Below are 15,648 nucleotides of genomic sequence, written 5' to 3' on the forward strand. Positions count from 1 at the left end.
CATATAAAAAGTTTTTGTATCTGACAGTGCCCATTTAAACAAAGCTCAAATTCACATGTATATTACATCTCTGCATAAGCTCTAAATTATATGGAGCTATAACACGGCACCCATGTAAGCTTATGTGGCTATACTGTCACCCAATACATCCCTGACTTTATATGTGTTTTATATCACTGCTTTTAGGAGAAAAGGTTCCATACAGAGGAATCATGCAGCGGGACACAGAGTGCTCTCCGGTCCATGGCATGGTGTCTACTAGATATCTTTACTTGTCTGATCTTTGTTTCAAGTATTGATTGCCCAGGAAAGGTCATTGTAAGTAAAAAAAGAAATGTAATTAGGGGGCAGAGGCGCTGCTATACTGGGCAGCTGTCACACAGGACCAAAGGGAACCCAAACACTACTCTGCCACATAAGAAGACACCAGTTTTATAAATGGCACATTGGAGCCCACACCATTAACATTACACTTCTGCCAGTAGGAATTCTAAAATATTGATGTCATTTATTTAAAAAAAAAAAGAAAAAAGAAAGGTTGACACATCTACTTATTCTTGTTCTGCTGAGAACACTCTGGCACACCCTTGTGTTTGTCTAAGACTGGGTCTAGATATGTCCGGCATCGGTTTAGTGTACCCAGCCAAAACTCGCCTCAACTGATGACAAAAGTGCATCAGTTGGCATTAGTTGTTTAGGATCCAGCAATCATTAAAGGGGCATTCCTGCCAAAGACTTCTTATCCCCTATCCAACGGATAGGGGATAAGAAGTCTGATCGCGGGGGGCCCAATGCTGGGAACCCCCGCAATGTCTGTGCAGCACCCACCTCTGTGTTTTCGGGACTGGAGATGTGATGTCATGCCACACCATGCCCCCCTCTATTCATGTCTATGAGAGGTACATGAATGGAGTGGTGCATATTGTGACATCACGAGGGGGCGTGACATGACATCACATCTCCAGTCCCGGAAACACAGAAGTTTACAAAACTGGTGAAGTAATCCAGCATAGAATGTGGGTGCTGCATGGAGATCGCGGGGGGGGGGGGGTTCCCAGCGGCGGGGCCCGCGATGAAACATCTTATCCCCTATGCCACGTGGTGTGTTTCGCTCTTCAACTTGAGATGCCAGATGAATGTGAATTCCCCCAATCAAATGAATGGGATCAGTTCTACAATCAGCTTAGTGCTTTTCTCCCATCACACTACTTGCTGTATGAGATGGATCGATAGACTTTCTGTAGAATCCATCTTCTGCATTGCAAAGAAAAGCAGAGAAGTGCTAAGCTCATTCTAAAGATTGGTGGGGATCTTAACACCCAGACCCTGACCAATCAAAACTTTTGACATGTCTCTATGACCTGTCAAAAAGATTTTTAAATGACAGTAAGTGTCACGATTCGGCTGGCAGGTGGTGGATCCTCTGTGCCAGAGAGGGATTGGCGTGGACCGTGCTGGTGGACCGGTTCTAAGTTGCTACTGGTATTCACCAGAGCCCGCCGCAAAGCGGGATGGTCTTGCAGCGGCGGTAGCAACCAGGTCGTATCCACCAGCAACGGCTCAACCTCTCTGACTGCTGAAGATAGGCGCGGTACAAGGGAGTAGACAAGAGCAAGGTCGGACGTAGCAGAAGGTCGGGGCAGGCAGCAAGGATCGTAGTCAGGGGCAACGGCAGGAGGTCTGGAACACAGGCTAGGAACACACAAGGAAACGCTTTCACTGGCACAATGGCAACAAGATCCGGCGAGGGAGTGCAGGGGAAGTGAGGTATAAATAGGGAGTGCACAGGTTAACACACTAATTAAACTAACTGCGCCAATCAGTGGCGCAGTGGCCCTTTAAATTGCAGAGACCCGGCGCGCACGCGCCCTAGGGAGCGGGGCCGCGCGCGCCGGGACAAGACCGACGGAGAGCGAGTCAGGTACGGGAGCCGGGAAGCGCATCGCGAGCGGGCGCCTGCCGCATCGCGAATCGCATCCCGGCTGGGAGAGGTATCGCAGCGCACCCGGTCAGCAGGTCTGACCGGGGCGCTGCAATTGCGAGGATGTTGCGAGCGCTCCGGGGAGGAGCGGGGACCCGGAGCGCTCGGCGTAACAGTACCCCCCCCCCTTGGGTCTCCCCCTCTTCTTGGAGCCTGAGAACCTGAGGACCAGACTTTTGTCTAGGATGTTGTCCTCAGGTTCCCAGGATCTCTCTTCTGGACCACAGCCTTCCCAATCCACCAAGAAGAATTTCTTTCCTCTGACCGTCTTGGAGGCCAGAATCTCCTTCACGGAGAAGATGTCAGAAGAGCCGGAAACAGGAGTGGGAGAAACAAGTTTGGGAGAGAAGCGGTTAATGATGAGTGGTTTAAGGAGAGAGACATGGAAGGCATTGGGAATACGGAGAGAAGGAGGAAGAAGGAGTTTATAAGAGACAGGATTAATCTGGCACAAGACTTTGAAAGGACCAAGATAGCGTGGTCCCAGTTTGTAACTGGGGACACGAAAGCGGACATATTTAGCGGAGAGCCATACCTTGTCTCCGGGTGCAAAAATGGGGGGAGTTCTTCTTTTCTTATCGGCAAACCTTTTCATGTGGGATGAAGCCTGTAAAAGAGAATTTTGGGTCTCTTTCCATATGGTGGAAAGATCACGAGTCACTTCATCCACAGCGGGCAAACCAGAGGGCAAGGGAGTAGGGAGGGGGGGAAGAGGGTGACGGCCGTACACCACGAAAAATGGGAAGAAAATAGCAGAAGATTCTGAGACTCTGAAGTTGTATGAGAATTCGGCCCATGGTAGAAGATCTGCCCAGTCATCCTGGCGGGAGGAAACAAAATGCCGTAAATAGTCACCCAGGACCTGGTTAATTCTTTCTACTTGCCCATTGGATTGGGGATGATAAGAAGAAGAGAAGTTTAATTTAATCTTGAGCTGTTTACAGAGGGCCCTCCAGAATTTAGACACGAATTGGACGCCTCTATCCGAGACGATCTGTGTGGGCAAACCGTGGAGACGAAAAATGTGTACAAAAAATTGTTTTGCCAACTGAGGCGCTGAAGGAAGACCAGGAAGAGGAATAAAATGTGCCATCTTGGAAAATCGATCAACGACCACCCAAACAACGGTGTTGCCACGGGATGGGGGTAAGTCTGTAATAAAGTCCATACCAATCAGTGACCAAGGCTGTTCGGGGACAGGCAGAGGATGAAGGAGACCAGCAGGTTTCTGGCGAGGAGTCTTATCCCGGGCACAGACAGTACAGGCCCGCACAAAATCAACAACATCCGTCTCCAGAGTCGGCCACCAATAGAAACGAGAGATGAGTTGCAAGGATTTTTTGATGCCCGCATGGCCTGCGAGGTGGGAGGAGTGTCCCCATTTGAGAATCCCGAGACGTTGGCGTGGAGAAACGAAGGTCTTCCCTGGAGGAGTTTGCCTGATGGAGGCTGGAGAAGTGTAGATCAGACAGTCAGGAGGAATGATGTGTTGCGGAGAGACCTCTACTTCCGAGGCATCCGAGGAACGAGAGAGGGCATCGGCCCTAATGTTCTTGTCGGCAGGACGAAAGTGAATTTCAAAGTTAAAACGGGCAAAGAACAACGACCACCTGGCCTGGCGAGGGTTCAGCCGTTGGGCAGACTGGAGATAGGAGAGATTCTTGTGATCGGTGTATATGATAACAGGAAATTTTGATCCCTCCAGCAGATGCCTCCATTCCTCAAGCGCCAATTTAATGGCCAGTAACTCTCGATCCCCGATGGAGTAGTTCCTCTCCGCCGGAGAGAAGGTCCTAGAAAAAAACCCACAAGTAACAGCATGCCCGGAAGAATTTTTTTGTAGAAGGACAGCTCCAGCTCCCACTGAGGAGGCATCTACCTCCAATAGGAAGGGTTTAGATGGGTCAGGTCTGGAGAGCACGGGAGCAGAAGAAAAGGCAGACTTGAGACGTTTAAATGCGTCTTCCGCTTGGGGAGACCAGGACTTGGGGTTGGCATTTTTCTTGGTTAAAGCCACGATAGGAGGCGCAATAGTGGAAAAGTGTGGAATAAATTGTCTGTAATAATTGGCGAACCCCAAAAAACGTTGGATAGCACGGAGTCCGGAGGGGCGTGGCCAATCTAAGACGGCAGAGAGTTTGTCTGGGTCCATTTGTAATCCCTGGCCAGAGACCAAGTATCCTAGGAAAGGAAGAGATTGGCATTCAAACAGACATTTCTCCATTTTGGCATAAAGTTGATTGTCTCGAAGTCTCTGAAGAACCATGCGGACATGTTGGCGGTGTTCTTCTAAGTTGGCAGAAAAAATCAGAATATCGTCCAGATAAACCACAACACAGGAATATAAGAGATCACGAAAAATTTCATTAACAAAGTCTTGGAAGACAGCAGGGGCGTTGCACAGGCCAAAGGGCATGACCAGATACTCAAAGTGTCCATCTCTGGTGTTAAATGCAGTCTTCCATTCGTCCCCCTCCCTGATGCGGATGAGATTATAAAAGCACCTCTTAAGTCCAGTTTGGTAAAGATGTGGGCACCTTGAAGGCGATCAAAGAGTTCTGAGATAAGAGGTAGGGGGTAGCGGTTCTTTACCGTGATTTTATTAAGTCCGCGGTAATCAATGCAAGGACGTAGGGAGCCATCTTTTTTGGACACAAAGAAAAATCCAGCTCCGGCAGGAGAGGAGGATTTGCGGATAAACCCCTTTTTAAAATTTTCCTGGATGTATTCAGACATAGCAAGAGTCTCTGGAGCAGACAGAGGATAAATTCTGCCCCGGGGTGGAGTAGTACCCGGGAGGAGGTCAATAGGACAGTCATAAGGCCTGTGAGGAGGTAAAGTCTCAGCTTGCTTTTTGCAAAACACATCAGCATAGTCCATATAAGCCTTAGGAAGACCGGTTACAGGGGGAACCACAGGGTCATGGCAGGGAGTACAGGGAACCGGTTTAAGACAGTCCTTGAAACAAGAGGTACCCCAGCTCTTGATCTCTCCTGTGGACCAATCAAGGGTTGGGGAATGGCGCTGAAGCCACGGTAATCCAAGAAGAATTTCGGAAGTGCAGTTGGAGAGGACCAAAAACTCAATTTTTTCGTGATGAGGTCCGATGCACATTAGGAGAGGTTCCGTGCGGTAACGCACGGTACAGTCCAATCTTTCATTGTTAACACAATTGATGTAGAGGGGTCTGGCGAGACTGGTCACTGGGATGTTGAACCTGTTGATGAGAGAGGCCAAAATAAAATTTCCTGCAGATCCGGAATCCAAGAAGGTCATAGCAGAGAAGGAGAAGGTAGAGGAAGATATTCGCACAGGCACAGTAAGGCGTGGAGAAGCAGAGTTGACATCAAGAACTGCCTCAGCTTTGTGCGGAGTCAGCGTACGTCTTTCCAGGCGGGGAGGACGGATAGGACAATCCTTCAGGAAGTGTTCGGTACCGGCACAGTACAGGCACAGATTCTCCATGCGGCGTCGTGTTCTCTCTTGAGGTGTCAAGCGAGACCGGTCAACTTGCATAGCCTCCACGGCGGGAGGCACAGGAACGGATTGCAGAGGACCAGAGGAGAGAGGAGCCGGGGAGAAAAAACGCCTTGAGCGAACAAAGTCCATATCCTGGCGGAGCTCCTGACGCCTTTCGGAAAAACGCATGTCAATGCGGGTGGCCAGATGAATAGTTCATGCAGGTTAGCAGGAATTTCTCGTGCGGCCAGAACATCTTTAATGTTGCTGGATAGGCCTTTTTTAAAGGTCGCGCAGAGGGCCTCATTATTCCAGGATAATTCGGAGGCAAGAGTACGGAATTGGATGGCGTACTCGCCAACAGAGGAATTACCCTGGACCAGGTTCAGCAGGGCAGTCTCAGCAGAAGAGGCTCGGGCAGGTTCCTCAAAGACACTTCGTATCTCCGTGAAGAAGGAGTGTACAGAGGCAGTGACGGGGTCATTGAGGTCCCAGAGCGGTGTGGCCCATGACAGAGCTTTCCCAGACAGAAGGCTGACTACGAAAGCCACCTTAGACCTTTCAGTAGGAAACTGGTCCGACATCATCTCCAAGTGCAGGGAACATTGCGAAAGAAAGCCACGGCAAAACTTAGAGTCCCCATCAAATTTATCCGGCAAGGATAATCGTAGGCCGGAAGCGGCCACTCGCTGCGGAGGAGGTGCAGGAGCTGGCGGAGATGATTGCTGAAGCTGTGGTAGTAGCTGCTGTAACATCACGGTCAGTTGAGACAGCTGGTGGCCTTGTTGCGCTATCTGTTGCGACTGCTGGGCGACCACCGTGGTGAGGTCGGCGAGAAATGGCAGTGGGACTTCAGCGGGATCCATGGCCGGATCTACTGTCACGATTCGGCTGGCAGGTGGTGGATCCTCTGTGCCAGAGAGGGATTGGCGTGGACCGTGCTGGTGGACCGGTTCTAAGTTGCTACTGGTATTCACCAGAGCCCGCCGCAAAGCGGGATGGTCTTGCAGCGGCGGTAGCAACCAGGTCGTATCCACCAGCAACGGCTCAACCTCTCTGACTGCTGAAGATAGGCGCGGTACAAGGGAGTAGACAAGAGCAAGGTCGGACGTAGCAGAAGGTCGGGGCAGGCAGCAAGGATCGTAGTCAGGGGCAACGGCAGGAGGTCTGGAACACAGGCTAGGAACACACAAGGAAACGCTTTCACTGGCACAATGGCAACAAGATCCGGCGAGGGAGTGCAGGGGAAGTGAGGTATAAATAGGGAGTGCACAGGTGAACACACTAATTAAACTAACTGCGCCAATCAGTGGCGCAGTGGCCCTTTAAATTGCAGAGACCCGGCGCGCGCGCGCCCTAGGGAGCGGGGCCGCGCGCGCCGGGACAAGACCGACGGAGAGCGAGTCAGGTACGGGAGCCGGGAAGCGCATCGCGAGCGGGCGCCTGCCGCATCGCGAATCGCATCCCGGCTGGGAGAGGTATCGCAGCGCACCCGGTCAGCAGGTCTGACCGGGGCACTGCAATTGCGAGGATTTTGCGAGCGCTCCGGGGAGGAGCGGGGACCCGGAGCGCTCGGCGTAACAGTAAGTCTATGTTCACATGTCGGAATGTCTGCACGGAATACGGAAAAATACGCTGGCGCTAGGACCGCACAGGAATGCGCCGTCTCATAGACGGCTATGCATTCTGGGCGGAGTCCAAAGAAAGAATGAACAGGTTCATTCTTTCTACGGACAAGGAAATCGGAATTTTCATGCAGGAAACCTCTGGCACAAAAATTCTGCCATGTGCACAGCGCTGCAGAATCCCACTGAATTCAATGGGACTCTGCTGCAGCGAAATTTATTTTGCGGAATTTCGCACAGAAATGTTGTCGTGTGAACATAGCCTTACACTTACATTTGAGGGGCTGCTATACTATAACCCCATAAAGTTCAGCAGATGCTCCTCTCTCGCTTGTTCCTTTATATTTTTTCTCTTACTCATTCTTTTCTGTTCCCCAATTTACAATATACTTTCTTTATTTGATTACTGTACTTCTCTGCTAAACCTTATCACTGTAACAAAGTAGCTCACAACATTCTTTATCTATGAAACCTATGAAACATTGGTTAAAACTATAGACAATTAGCATTACCAAGCAATCAAATATTTCCCAGTCAATGCATTATCTTTCATATTCAGCAACCACAATTATACCATGTAAATGATATCCTGCTTACTGTTCCTTTAAGAATGTACAATTGTCACAGAGAAAATATAAATTCACAAAGCGATCCAATCTCGATGGTGGCTCAGTTAGTTGGTAACCTCAGGTTTTTCTACAAGTATTGCTTTTATCTGTAATTGATATATACATCCCGGTAAAATGACTGATATCAGCAGAACTTACACAGAAGTGGGAGGCATAAAATCAATTATCACATTAAAGGGGCACTACGATGTAAACAGATTATAGCGCTAGCTGACACATGCTACAATAGATAACAAGAAGACTGGAAAGAGAGCACATAATTATAGTATCCAGCAGCAGATAATCAGAACATAGATGACAGGTATCAGCCAGGGAATAACATACACTATTTCCATAGACACACTGTGCCCCATATTAAGTGTATTAATGTTAGTAGAAAGACTGTGCGTACAAGGTACGGGGTAAAATAAAATCTACTGTTAACTGCTGTGCTTATTAGAAGTCTGATACAGTTTAGATATCCTGAAAACACATGCAGACCTGAATGTTGGCATTTATCATACAGACATGTATGCTACACTATAACCATGACAGTGGAAGAACCACTGTTACAGAAGCATTGCACATGTTTCCTAGGTTCAGACAAAGTCATCCGATGGACCTGATGAGGATCATTTTTCCTTATGTTGTCTATTTTGAAAATAATTAAAACCCTTAACTGAACATGGTAAATTTGTGCAGGGTTTCTGTAATGGTGGTTCTTCCAATTTGCTCACCAATTTGCTCACCATGGAAGCTGCAACCGAATCTAGGGGTTTCCCACTTCTTACAAACATTTTATTAGTGTTGTGCCTAGCCATTGCACAAGTAACAACTACAGAAGCTGCAAACTGTACCTTTCCTGGAGCTGATGATGGTTGCCAAACTTATAAAGCGCAGTGTTAAGGTAGCAGTGCTTAGTTGCTCAAGTGCCACAGCCTTGCACGCCTCCTCATTTGCCTTCAGAGGAAAATGTTTTTTTACTGATATCCTTGGGCCCAATACACGACATGTTTCAGGTTCCACTAGACATATATACATTAGGATACTGTCAAAAAGGTGTTCTGATGTATACTGTAATGTAAAAGGTGCGGTCATAGACTATTATAGACCAACTGTACTTTACTCCTGACTACGTTCGGCCTCCTGTTTTACTTGCAGGACACAGAGACATGGTCTACCATGCTTCTGTATTCTGAACATAAAAGCTATATATGAAGCTTAATAATATACAATCAATAATAAATATACCGGTTTAATAAGAATATCTTTGTGACATACTACCGATACCAGTGGGGATGAGGGGGCAAGTTCCTGCTAAAGCTAGTTGTTTTACAAGAAATACAGTATTGTGAGTAGGAGGATGAGGGGAGCATGGCTGAACATATACAGTATAGAAGATTTCCTCATACTGTATGTTCTCCAGTATTCATTGTAAATATTGAGAAAAAGATGAGTGATATACAGTAGATGAGGTTTTGCCATTAAAATTGGATATATTGAACATTTATTTGAACACAAAACAAGGCCATATAAAACCACAATAATTAATATTTAACTAAAGATATTGTAACAAATGTTTGTTCTACTGACAGTTCACTACAAGATCTATCCCACTCTTCTTCAGAGAGAGTGAATAATTTATCAGCCTTTCATATAAGAACCCATCAAAAATGGACTGACATACAATCAGTTGTACCTTGCTGCAGATTGTTTGTGGTTTACCCCACTTTCACCATATTTTTGAGCTCCGCTAACTGTTCACGCACCCTTTCACCGTTGTTAAAACAAACTTTTTAATAAATCTGATTATCGTACTTGTCTGTAGATTTTTATCTTGAACGGAAATTAATTTGTATGATAAATTCAGCAGTTTGTCTGACACGCAAAAGAGTTTTTAAAAGTAGCCATGTACTTCAAATTTCTTAAGCATGTAAAGAAAGTCTAATCTGTAGGTATCTCTAGTATGTGACTAGATAACTAGATATATGGATAACTAGATAACTAGGTAACCCCACCCCCAGAAATCTTATTCCCTCGGCCACAGCACCCCAGACATCCGGTGCACGGAGCGAACTTCCGCTGACTGGTGGTGCGGGGGTGGGTGGGATACTCGTGATGTCACGGTAACGCCCCACTCTATGGAAGAGACTTGCATTGTGGGGACGTGGCCGTGACATCATGAGCCTTCATCGCTGCACTTGACGCTCTAGACAAATGTCGGATGCAGCAGGGTGATCACGGGGGTCCCCAGTGGTGGGAACCCCGCAAACAGACATCTTATCCACTATCCTTTGGATAGGGGATAAGATGTGTAGGAGTGGAGTACCCCTTTAAGCAAACTTGCTTGATTCTATAAAAGGTCATATAACTGTCAGCAGAATGCTTATTCAAATTTAAATAGGAAGAGGTGGTAAACTGCTGCCAGACACCTCTGCCAAAAGGATCAGCCATTTTGAAATCAAACTGCCTGCTCCTTCTCACCCTTGTCATCATCTTTTGGGGGAGAGTCACTACACACCTAAGATGGTTAATAAGTCCTGCTGATTTCGGGGTATTCAGCGAATATAAAATTATTGCAAGCTAATGTCTCATTGTGGTCTCTACTTCAGCTTTAAATGGGCACTGTCATTAAAACACATTTTTGCTATTCCACTCCTTATGGTAAATAAAATATCTTTTTAATCTACTTTGTATAAAAAAATGAAGTTTTCTATGTTTTATTTGTGTGTCTCCCTACTTGTCCAGAGCACATTTTCCCCATCTCTTGCACAGACTTTGGACTCCTGCAAGCCTGACAGAAGTCCAAAATCAGGAAATGCAGTCTGGAGTGCTGAGAGGGGGTGTGCAGCCTTATCCAATCATAGCTCATCTCACAAACTGAACTGCTCTGGGCTGTGTGTAGCAGAGTGAGGGAGGAAGTTCTCCCCTGTATGGCTTCAGATGATGTCATGCCTGCTGGGGAACGCCCCTTCCCAGTCTGTGAATCTGACTGAGACTGAGCAGAAAATACAGAGCAATATCAAGGTAGAAAACTAAAAAATAATACAAATAAAGGCAGGGGGTGGTTTATCATGATAAGGGCAGAAAACTGGGAGGATTATAAAATTTAACAAGATCATGACAGGTACTCTTTAATTCACCACTGTCTGCAGTTTTGTTCTGTTTTCAGACTAACAACAGTGGGGCAAAAAAGTATTTAGTCAGCCACCAATTGTGCAAGTTCTCCCACTTAAAAAGATGAGAGAGGCCTGTAATTTTCATCATAGGTATACCTCAACTATGAAAGACACAATGAGAAAAAAAAATCCATAAGATCACATTGTCTGATTTTTAACCTCCTGAGCAGTATTCCCGAGCGTGACTCGGGGTTAATTTTCCCTGCCAGGATCGGTAACCCCGAGTCACGCTCGGGGTAGAATTGCAGAGTTCCCGGCCGGGCTGCACGATATATCGATATATCGCAAAAGCAATGCGATATAGCGATGCGGCCCCCGGGAAAACTTGCGATTATCTGCTCTGGTTGGCTCCCGTGGCGGGGGCCGGCCAGAGCAGGTAAAGAAAAATACTAAAAGTTAGTGTTTCCCTACCAGGGGGCCTCCAGCTGTTGCAAAACTACAACTCTCAGCATGCCCGAACAGCCAAAGGCTGTCCGGGCATGCTGGGAGTAGTAGTTTCACACTACTGAGCTAAATGTAAAAGGAAAAAGTTGTAAAATAAAAAAAACTTTTGCTCACCTAGTCCCGGTCCCTGCAGATGCCGTTCCCCTCCGTGCGGTCCGGGGGTGTCCTTTCTTCACTATTCATCTTCTAGGACCTTTCACTTTTCAGCCAATCACAGGCCGCAGTGGTGTAAAGCCTGTGATTGGCTGAAGGGGAAAGGGCTTGTTCTGCAGCAAATACACTAGGTTTGAAATCTGCCCGACAATCCTAGTGTATTCTGCTGCAGGACAAGGTGAGAAGGGGGGAATGTGACAGAGGGGGGAATGTGACATGAAGGGGGGGGGGGAATGTGACAGGGGGGGGGAATGTAACAAGAGGGGGGAATGTGACAGGGGAGGGGGAATGTGACATGAAGGGGGGGGATGTGACAAGGGGGGGGGATTTGACAGGGGGAGGGGAATGTAACATGAAGGGGGAGAATGTGACAAGGGGGGAATGTGACAAGGGGGGAATGTGACAGAGGGGGAATGTGACAAGAGGGGGAATGTGACAAGGGGGGGAATGTGACAAGGGGGGAATGTGACAAGGGGGGAAGAATGTGACAAGGGGGGAAGAATGTGACAAGGAGGGGGAAGAATGTGACAAGGAGGGGGGAGAATGTGACGGGGGGATGTGACAAGGGAGAGGGGGAATGTGACAAGGGAGGGGGAATGTGATGGGGGAGATGTGAAATGGGCGGGGGGGGGGGGAGATGTGAGATTCAGTGCAAAAAATTGTACCGCTTTTGGTACAAATTTCCAGAAAGAATCATACCGCCAGGGAGGTTAAAGAAGTAATTTGCAAATTATTGTGGAAAATAAGTATTTGGTCACCTACAAACAAGCAAGATTTCTGGCTCTCATAGACCTGTAACTTCTTCTTTAAGAGTCTCCTCTGTCCTCCACTTGTTACCTGCATTAATGGCACCTGTTTGAACTTGTTATCAGTATAAGGGTGCATTCACACTGAGGAATTCAAGAGGAATTCACGAGGAATTATTTCGGTCAGGAAATTGTTGCCTTCTGTCATTTTATCCATTAAGCGGAATTCAAGTGGAATTCAAGCGGAATTTCCATGCGGAAATTAAGAGGAATGAAGGAGGAGGCTATTTAATCTACTTTTCTGAACTCCGCTTGAATTCCGCTCGAATTCTGTTCGAATGTTGGGCAGAAATTTTTTTTACCCTCGACTTCTATTGGATTCTGCTCACGGATTCCGCTTGAAGAATGAACATGTTCTTTCTTCAAGCAGAAAGGAATTCAGCATCGGAATTTCCGCAGTGTGAACAGGACAGCAGAAAAAACATTAAAGTCAATGGGCAGATGAGATGTGCATTAATTTGGAGAGGAGAATTCAAGAGGAATTACTTGAGTAAATTCCTCTTGATTTACTCAGTGTTAATGCACCCTAAAATACACCTGTCCACAACCTCAAACAGTCATACTCAAAACTCCACTATGGCCAAGACCAAAGAGCTGTCAAAGGAAACCAGAAACAAAATTGTAGACCTGCTCCAGGCTTGGAAGACTGAATCTGCAATAGGCAAGCAGCTTGCTGTGAAGGAATCAATTGTAAGAAAATGGGAGACATACAAGACCACTGATAATCTCCCTCGATCTGGGGCTCCACACAAGATCTCACCTCGTGGTGTCAAAATGATCACAAGAACGGTGAGCAAAAATCCCAGAACCACACTGGGGGACCAAGTAAATGACATGCAGAGAGCTGGGACCAAAGTAAAAAAGGCTACCATAAGTAACACACTACGTCACCAGGGACTCAAATCATGCAGCCCCTGTTTAAGCCAGTACATGTACGGGCCCATATGAAGTTTGCTAGAGAGCATTTGGATGATCCAGAAGAGGATTGGGAGAATGTCATATGGTCATATGAAACCAAAGTAGAACTTTTTGGTAAAAACTCAACTTGTTGTGTTTGGAGGAGAAAGAATGCTGAGTTGCATACAAAGAACACCATACCTACTGTGCAGCATGGTGATGGAAATATCATGCTAAGGGACCAGAACGACTGATCCATGTAAAGAAAAAAATTAATGGGGCCATGTACCGTGAGATTTTTTAGTGAAAACCTCATTGCCAACAAAGGGTATATCACAAAGTATTGAGATGAACTTTTGTTATTGACCAAATACTTATTTTCCACCATAATTTGCTAATAAATTCTTAAAAAATCAGTGTGTCTCTCATAGTTGAGGTATACCTATAATGAAAATTACAGGCCTGGGAATGGGAGAACTTGCGCAATTGGTGGCTGGCTAAATTCTTTTTTGCTCCACTGTATGATCTTGCCAATTCCCTGATGATTCAGGCTCTGTCCAGTGGCTTAGGTGATTACAGCTAACAGTGACATGGCTATTCTCTGATAATGGCCTCTGGCCTATCCATCCTATATTCTACTGTTGAGTTATCAGACAAACCTTTGAAATGGTACACAACAAAGCCTACATCTTGTAGAGGGCTGTCTGAATTATATTAAAATCTGCCAACTGCTGCACATAATATAAAGATTCTTGGTGCTATATAATAAACCAGAAACATGCAAATATAGTTAATAAATCCGCATGGTACACAAGAGAAACAAAAGAAAAACAGTTAAAGGGGTATTCCATTATATAAAATGTCACTGTTACTTAGAATATGCAGTAAAGTAAAAACAATCCTCAACATACAGTAAATACATTTTTTTAGTTGTTCTCCTCATATTCACACCTCCCTGCTTTGAGGAAAAGTACATAGGGAGCATCAGTGTAGTAATAAATATTATTATAAAAGTATTTCCCCACCAAAAGCCAAAGGAAAAAATTGGCACTAAATTGTGAGGCCTTCGTTGTGGATTTGTTTGGCTGGGTTGAGATCACGGAATTTCCAAGCAGAATTCCATTTTGAAATTCTGCTATGAAATTTTGATGCAGCAGAGTCCCATTGCTGTCAATGAGATTCCATTGCACAGTGCACATGCCAGAATTTCAGCAGCGGAGTGATACAACACTTAAAGGGATATTCCAGGCCAAAACTTTTTTTTATATATCAACCTGCTCCGGAAAGTTAAACAGATTTGTAAATTACTTCTATTAAAAAATCTTAATCCTTCCAATAGTTATTAGCTTCTGAAGTTGAGTTGTTGTTTTCTGTCTAACTGTTCTCTGATGACTCACGTTCCGGTAGCTGTGCAGTTCCTATGGGGATATTCTCCCATCATGCACAGCTCCCGGGACCTGACATCATCATTGAGCAGTTAGACAGAAAACTTCAGAAGCTAATAACTATTGGAAGGATTAAGATTTTTTAATAGAAGTAATTTACAAATCTGTTTAACTTTCCGGAGCCAGATGATATATATATAAAAAAAGGTTTTGCCTGGAATAACCCTTTAAATTGAACCATTTAGAGGTCTATGGTGACAGGCAATGTCCGTGTGGTTCTAGGTCGCCCTCGGAATCTTTGTAATGTGAACCCAGCCTTCGAGATTTTCAAAGCAGATGATGCAAATGAAATAAATTAAAAATCAATGTGTTTCCACAGCAATATTCACAACTACTGCAAATGTATTGTGGACTTTAAGAATCTGCAATAATTCTGAAATCTTTCCAAAACCAGTACATTGGCTCAGTGGTTAGCATTGGGTTCATATCTCAGGAAGGACAATGTTTGCATGGAATTTGAATCTTCTGCTTGTGTTTGCTTGGGTTTCCCCCAGGCACTCCAAAAAATGGTTAATGTAGATTGGGACTGATGTAAGTGATGACAATTTCTGTATAGCACTGTGTAATATGTTAGTCCTCTATAAGTGGAATAATTAATATGATTACCAAAATTGGTATCTGTACTTGAAGTCAATTTGAGTAATGATAGTGCTAAAAAGACGCCTAAAATCCGCACCAAAAATGGCACAGCAAATTCCACACAAATTTTGATGGTTTTTCTCACAACAGTTTTTGCCTGCGTGAACATACCCCTAGGGTTGTTCAAGTGCCTTCTCCAAAAGTCAGAATACCCCTTTAAAAATGTATAATGTACTAATGCATTTTTTTAAATCCTAAAATGGCAGCTTAAAATACTCAAATATGTGTTAACCATAAAAATGATAAGAACTCTAAGACATTAAACGAGTATGTATAAGAAAACAGAGAAAGTACCACTCGCTGCAATTAGCACCACGGTATACAATGTGATACCAAGGGCAGGAATTAGACCTAGTATTGAAATTACTGTTCCAAAATAAAGCTTTTGAATTGATTTTCCACAAAGGGTAAA

The 15,648-nt window shown here is 45.4% G+C and overlaps 1 protein-coding gene across 6 annotated transcripts in view; it reads right to left on the reverse strand.

Annotated features, from left to right (window-relative positions):
• The window catches only part of LOC130356858 (cyclic AMP receptor-like protein A), a 738,932-nt gene that overhangs the window by 141,126 nt on the left and 582,158 nt on the right, over positions 1 to 15,648 (reverse strand). The gene's annotated exons all lie outside the window — the stretch shown is intronic.

This window comes from Hyla sarda, chromosome 2 (assembly GCF_029499605.1).
Source record: "Hyla sarda isolate aHylSar1 chromosome 2, aHylSar1.hap1, whole genome shotgun sequence".
NCBI lineage: Eukaryota > Metazoa > Chordata > Amphibia > Anura > Hylidae > Hyla > Hyla sarda.